Below are 8,005 nucleotides of genomic sequence, written 5' to 3'. Positions count from 1 at the left end.
GGGAAAGAGAGGCATGGAACACACAGTGGATCCCTGAAGTAGGAATTTTCAGGGAGGAAAGGAAGAAACAGCTCTTGCCCAGCCCTGCTTCCCAATCAGCATATCTTTTTCAGAGGTCTTGGAGAAGTGTCTGCTTCAGCAAGTTTTTATAGCAGGAAAAATCTCACTGGTATTAAAAAAATTAACACAGGGAAGTAAAGGTCAAGATGCTCATGACAGACTCCCTTTTTATTCCCTGCAGGTAACACCACACATTTGCTTTTTCTAATAATAGCAGCCTAGGTGCTCTTTAAAAAAAGTCCATTAGCAATTAAATGTGCAGTGTCGTCTTGGAAGGCTGAAGGCTCCCTCTTCTTCCCTGTCACTTTCTGGCAACATAACCATCACAAGTTTACAGAGCACTGATCTACAGCTACAGCACAGACTGCACAGTACCACGCTGGTCAGTACCATGTATTCATTTTCAAAGCGTAATTGCTCTGCTCCTAAATTTTCACTTCAAAGCCCCATTATAAGAAAAGAAATGAGCTTTTGGAGGCAATGACCCACCAGAAACCTGAACACCTGCTTCACAGCTTCTGAAATGCCTCACTGCGAGACTTGGAACACCTCCTGCAAGATGGTCCTCCCTTCTGCTGATCCCATCCTTGAGCTGTGGGGAGCTCAGGGACTGATGGGGACTGAAGAAACAAGAACATGGGTCTGCCAAGCTCCTTTGAGGAGCAACCTCCCCCTCAGCTGCCCTCTGTTGCTTCCTCACAGCAGGAAAAGCAGAGGCCACACAGCACACCCCATCCCAGGCTGCCAGCCTTGATCTTCTACACATATCTGGCACCTCCTCACAGATCTGAGCAAACAAAGCAGACCTTTAGGAAGCACATCTCAGCTGGTCTTCTGAGTACACAGCTACATCAGCTGCTTATTGATGCTTTTAAGTGCTCCAGGCACCCCTGCAATGAGTGCTAACAATCACTGCCTCAGCAAGAATTACAGAAACAAGGCCTTTACCACCCTGTGCTGTAGCCTGCATGACTGTTTTCTGTAGGTAGGAACTACATGCTTAGCTATTAAGCTTTAAGTGCTTAGGGGTGGGGAATTACTACACCCCTAATAATGCAGTGTTTCCAGGGAGAACACCTCCGACGGGCAGCACAGAAATCCTATAAAGCATGTGACTTGGACAGCACCTCTTCAGCCTTCCCTGGAGCTGTCACAATTACACGCTTAAAAGTTTTCCTTTTGTGGCTTAAATTACCAGTAGAAGAAAACAGACAAAGCATCTTTGAAACAACTACTCCAGGTTAACGAAGATACTACAAGAAGTCAGAATTGGGGCATGTCGCTAGTAAACACTATACAGGCATCCACACCTTACTGACTAAAGCAGTAAGATATTTAAAGGTATAATTGCTCAGCGATCACAGTTTCTTACAGGACCATACTTTCAATGGTGCCATCCAGCACAGGCTGCTGACAGACCACGCCTAAGGAAATTAAACTCCTAAACAAAAAAAATAAAGAAAAATGAAAGGCTGATTGCACAGTCTAACATCTCAAATTATCCCTTCCTTCACAGTTCATGTATCTACAGTACTTCATGTACCAAAATCGAGGTTAGCAAGAACAAATGTTATTCAGGTAGCCTTTAAAGACCCAACTTGATTTTAAACACTATGTTAAAGATTAGGAGACACTTCTATACTGAGTCATTTGTTTCCAATGTACATGCTATCAGCCGAAACCTCTAAGAGAATGAAGTTCTGACGACATGAATATGAATCACTGTTCTCATTCTGCTAGGCAGTTCCCGTCTTTGTTGGCTGACTTAAAAGAGATGAAGTTGCTGCTTATGATCTTGGAAGAGTCACATAAAAAACCCCCAAAACAACAAAACCAATGAATGTTAAAACAACACCACCACAACATAGCTGCGGGTAGCTTTAAAGCAGTAAGTACTTTGCACTTTATCTAATCGGATGCTCAAGATAACTCCAAGTGCTTCACAGGCAGTCAGCCAGACGCTTGTATAGCAACTGTTGAATATTCAGCAACAGTTTGCTCTATAGAAACACCTGCTGCCCAAAGATCCAAGGCCACTTCACACAAACTGATGAATTCCCTTCCTCAAAAGAGGCAATTGTGTGGCTGCATTGAAGCCAGATGAGTAAGCAGAGCCTGCCTTTGCCCAGACACCCCGAACAGAAGCAGGAACTAGAAGACAGCGATTCCCATGGATTCCTTCTGATCCTTGTGGGGCAGAAAAGCAGCGTCAGCATTAGGTGGGTATGGGAATACAGCTCTGCCTTGCCCTCCAGTGACCTGGCTGGGCTTTCCCAGGTTGGAAGCAGTCACTAAAATACCCACACATAAAGCAGCTGAAAGCTAGCAACTTGGCTGACAGACAGGCTACATGACATGCCTACATCAATACATTCATGCTGAAGAGCAAGCCCAGCTAAAATTTTCTCCCATCACAGCCGTATCACCAGCACCTCTGACATTTAGACAACCTCGCAGTATTCCAGAAGAGACAGGGAAGAAAAAAAGGAATCAAGTCTCCCACCACTGAGCAATTTGATTAGTAAGAGGTAGAACAATCACACACGACCAGAAACAAGAAATGCCATATGCACATCAGCCATGGCACTTCCCTCACCGGGATCATGCCGCTAACTTGCACTCAATCAACAAGCTCAATCTGTGAGCTGTGGGACAGATGCAATTCTGTCCCTGCACCTTCCCCATCCAGTCTCCTCCCAGCAAAAGTGCAGGAAACGTCACCTCACCAAAACTGGAAGGGAAGGGCTGCCATGTGGAGGCATGCCAGGCTTGGCAGTCTCAGATGAAATGTTACTTACAGTTGCACATCTATCATCAAGAAAACCCAGGCACCCTCATCTTTATGCAGCCACTGCATTGGAAGGAAAGTATTCTCGTAATTACCGGGTAATAAAGAAGGGTGTGAAGCGTTTGTCACCAATGTGTTTTAGAAACATGCCACTCCTCTACAAACGTTTGCGTATTTACATCAAGTGGGCGATGGTTAAAGCACAGATTCTCCCCCAACATGTTTCCATTCCTTTTCAGCTGCCAGGCAGAGGTGGGGAGATGCTGATCTACCCTTTGATCTGACTGGGAATGGGAAAAACCCTGTAAGAAGAAAATGCAGAAGCCTCAAGTGAGACCACACCTCTGAATCTGTGTCCATGAGGGAGCTGAGCGAGCTCGGCTGAGCTCAAGGCAGAGCAGGGGCTGCTGCACGCAGCAATGCGGCTGGCAGGTAGGTTGATGGGGGAGGGAGGAAGTCATAGAAACCGTTTCCACCTCCTGCTGCAGCATGCAAGACCAAGTCTCCCCGCATAGCTGGGAGTTTAAAGTCTCTCCGAGTTCGAGATGAATGTGCAGAGCATGGTTATTTTACTAAGCTGTCCAAATAAGAAGCTGGTTTAGGGCCGTGAGTTTGTTCAATGCAATAGCTTCCTCTTGACTGTTTAGTTACTCAAATCTCATATTTGAAGCGCAGTTTAAGGCCATGCTTCACACACTGTTACTGTGGGTATTGGAAGGGACTTCTAGGGGCAAGTTTATTCCTAAGATCCATGTCTATAATCGAGTGCTGGACAGCATCTTGGAAAGCTGGTGAGGAGTCCTCAGTCAGAGAGTGAGCTACGCCTGTGCTGCAGTGCACTGCCAGTCGTGTTTCCTTCCCCCAAGACAACATTTGTATCTGATACAATGGTGCAATTCAAGGACAACAGGTCTTGACTGAAAGACCAAGCTTTGGCTTCTGGGCTGTTCACACCGAACCACACGAGCAGAGGGCACAGAGGTTCTGAAAGGCTGCTTTGTGTTCTGGATAGTAAGTTCAAAGTGATGTGCCTTTTCCAAGGCAGGGGAGAAAGGCAGCGTAAAGCCCGGAGCCAGCCAGGGAGCGGCAGGAGTCAGGAATGTTTACACTCTGCTACCTGTCACTCTAATTGGCCATAATAGACATGCCAGACCTCATCATGCACAGGGGCTAGATCCAAGCACTCCTTTTCACAGGTCATTGTTTATGCTCTGAAAGTTTTAACATTAAAAGACTTTAGCAGACTGCTAATTTGATCCTCTAAAGAAAGTGGAAAGAGGAGGGAAAAAAAGGTTCTTTCCCATTACATTGAAGTTGTGTCCTGTCACTCCCTGGGCTGCTTCCCACTACTATCACATACATACATGGGTATGATGGGCTATCATACCCATCACCGAAGCAAGGAGCAGCAGAAGAAAACAACCTGGCCTGCAGCTTTAGCAACAAGTACGTTCCCTTCACCTTCAGCATGGACAGGCCCAGCACATCAACCACTTGAGTTCAGAGTAAAACCCACCAGACTGTTTGGCACCTTGTTCTAACACTGAGCTGCAAGACAGTTTCCATTCTCTTTCACATACCTAGAAAAAGAGGTGCGAAGTGGCCCCATGCTGGTATATCATGAGGGTGCCACAAATGTCACTCCCAAGGTGTCCACTCCAGTAAGAGCAGGAACTAATCACATTAAAAAGTCTCTGCTAACACTGCAAAATGCTTTTGACTGTGCAAGCTGCCAGACCTCTGCAGACTGGTACCACAGCCCTTCCCATACAGTGAACTGCCCACAGCAGGTACCTGCCACCCCTTCCCAGGGCAGGGCACCCACATCAGGCAGCTGCATGTTGAAATGAGCTGTGGTGAGCTCAGCATCACGTGTGGCATGCAAAGGGATGCTGCAGCTCTTGGTTTAAAAAAGCTGGTATACAACCAATGAAAATTATTTGCCTAAAGAGATCTGCACAGCAGATAACAAATGTGACATAACTAACCCTCTTGAGATGAGACAACCTCTTTCTATTTTTAAAGTCAGAACAGCAGTTACAGGAGGAAACCAGAAAATGGCAAACTCCCACCAGGGATCGTTCCCTGAGACTGCCCCTGTTAAACCAGCCCCTTTGGGCAACGGGGCCCGTGAAGGCAGTGCTGCTACCTCATGGGAAGTAGCATTTACTGTCATGTTGGTGGTGACAAATTATGAAGACCGCACCATAGAGCCAAGCACAGGCCAGATGTCGCCATGTTCCTCACACACAGGAAACACAGAGCTGCCATTCATAGTTATGGGCACTGCAAAGACACCCCAGTATGGACCAGCCTTAGGACCAAGGTGAGGTCAGATTATTTTGAAGCAACACTACAACCTGGTCTAGCGGAAGGCGTCCCTGTCCATGGCAGGGCAGGGCAGTTGGAACTAGACCATCTTTAAGGTCCCTTCCAACTCAAACCATTCTGTGATTCTATACCATGTCAAAGAGAGCTGGAGGCTGCTTGCAAAGGAATGTCTTTATTTTAAGCCTAAAGCATAGTCCACTATGCTGCTCAGTTCAGCTCCTTAATTAAGCAAGTCTGTAAGTTACAAGATGCTCTTTGCCACTGGTGCTTGCTGCTCAGGAGACAGCCGAGCTCACATACTAACTTGTTTTCTTAGACAAGCCTCAAGGTCACCCAGGCAGATACTCAGTAAATAGCAAAAACTTGCATCATTCTTGCCCACGGGTGCTGGAGGCACATGCGTGAAGAGCTCCTTGAGCAGACTTAGAGCTGCACCAGCCTGAGGCTGGGTGAAGAGGAGGGTACTCCTGGTACTTCCAGAGTAACACTAGGCACAAACAGCATGAAGAACACAAAGAAGCTGTTCCAGGCAGGAAGAGTTCTAAACTAATTGTTCACAGGAATCCTGGTCAAACTGTTTTCCCCCTAAGAATTTGGAAGCTATAATACTTGCATTTCTTCTCTCTACTACTGCAAGTGAGGCCTCCAGCAAACACAAGTAAATAAAAGACATTTAAAGAAAGGCAAAGAAAATAAGATTTTTTTCCTCACAAATCATATTTGTGTCTTCCCACCCACCCGGGTTAGATTACACTGCAGCCTCCGGAGGGGAGGCATGACTGGAGAATGGGAACAATTTCAGACCCCGAGAGGTAGAGAAACATCTCGAGTTTCCCCAGCACAGTAAGAAATCCAGCCATGCTTGATGAGGGGTAGTTTATGTTGGCAAGCAGAGGGAAAGTATTAAGGATGTGGCTTAGCTCTAGTTTATATGGAAACACTTCCCAGAGCTCATTGGTCACACTGAATGCAGACAAGCCTATAAACTAATTTACTTTGTGTTTAAGAAATACTGAAGTAGCTCTGAAGAGCTCTTCATTAGGAGGAGGAAGGAGCTCCAGGACCTTGGCTGCTCTTCAGCTGGTGGTGGGGAAAACCACAGGTTAAGGCGTCTCTGCTGCAGGAATAACTGGAATTGCAGCCTTTATCCAGCAAAGTCTGCAAGCACTGATTTTTAGAAATTTTCACTGTTCCTATCTATTTATAAACGGCATTTGATTTATTTTTTTAAAGAAAGGCTGTCACATACCTGCTCTTATTTTCTTACAATGAAGTGCATGCACTTAATTGTAGAAGGGCTGCCAAGCACATTATAGAGCTTGACACATGACGAACAGAGATTAAGGACCCAGTGATCATAAACTCTGACACAGCCAACAAACCATGTTTTTCACTTATATGGTAAAATACAAAACATGGCTTATTTTAGAGTTTACAGCTATGTGTAGGCAGGAGATATTTCTACCCTTAAACATGCACAGACAAAACAGATAGGGACCAAGTAGAAATCACTTATAACAATGTTAGTGTGCACACTGAAAACAAGAATCAAAGCAGAGCCATATCCAGAGACCCCCTACTAACAACCAGAGGTATTAGCTACAACACAGTGCCCAAAGCACTGTTTTATGTTGTCAGGAAGCACTTACAGAGCCTGTCTTATGGTCAGTGCAGCAATCATCCTAAATGACTATAGAAAGAACAAAAGGAATTACACTATTATGCTGCAATTCAGAACTTAAGGGGTCAGCTACCCAAGAAGGGCAAGCATTTGAGAATATTAATGTTTGGATAATGGTTAATTCAGCAGCAACCCATGATTAGTTTTATACACATTAAAAATATTTCACTAGGATGCTTATTCAAAAGATTGAAAGAGTTAAGATCAAGGGTATGCTGAACACATGTAACAGGACTGGTTAATCAATAACGGAAGCAAAGCTATTCCATTCTCCTCGCTATTTTGGCATGGTAAATGTTTTGTTTTGCAGCCTTTGCCCATGCTGCAGCTCCCCCAACCACCGTAGGGGTGAGAGCCCTGACAAGGCACCCACAGCTGAGGAACATCTGCACATCAGGTGGCTTCTGGAAGACTTGCTGCTGTGTGCAGCAATTCTTCAAATAACAAAGTTAAACGAAACCCAGTAAGAGATATCTTAAAACTGCTCAAAGGCTACCACATGTAGCATTGGGAACAGACCAGGCTCCTCATCTTGGGCAGATGTTGCCAAGCAGCCAGTAGAAATTGCACTGTCTTCTTCTGTACTCAGTTGTGTGAATAAGAGATCCCCTTCCCCCAATATCAGAAAGGGCCATATGCAGAAAAATAATTCGCATCACAAACAAGTTCACACTTCATTTGTTACTGAGAAAAGAGAAATGATTAGAGAATGGCAATCAAGTCCCATCGCTGGGGAGCAACTCCTCAATTCAGCATGCCATCTGACTGGAATAAGGCTATTTTGAACATGAGCAGCCACAAGAGCACATCAAAAGGGATTGAAAGAATCACAGATTATACTGGCATAAGGGCTTGAATACAGGTACCATGAAGTCCAAGTTCAGGAAGCCTATTCTGAACCCATTTTACAAGTGCTCGCTCATCTGTCCCCCCTCCTTATCACAAGTAGTTAAATCAGACAAGTAACATGAGGATAAATTGTTATCTGTGCCCCCAAAGCCGCTAACCTTAAAAATCTGCCAGAAATAATGAAGATTATTGCTACTATCAACACAGCAATGTTAAACTGCCACCCAGAAATCAGCACTAGCGTGGCACAGAGCGAGGACGGCGTTCGCCTGCCCCGGGTCATTTCTGCCTAAGAG

This window comes from Nestor notabilis, unplaced genomic scaffold (assembly GCF_000696875.1).
Source record: "Nestor notabilis isolate BGI_N333 unplaced genomic scaffold, ASM69687v1 scaffold29206, whole genome shotgun sequence".
In the NCBI taxonomy this organism is placed as follows: domain Eukaryota; kingdom Metazoa; phylum Chordata; class Aves; order Psittaciformes; family Psittacidae; genus Nestor; species Nestor notabilis.
Note: the sequence above shows the minus strand (reverse complement) of the source record.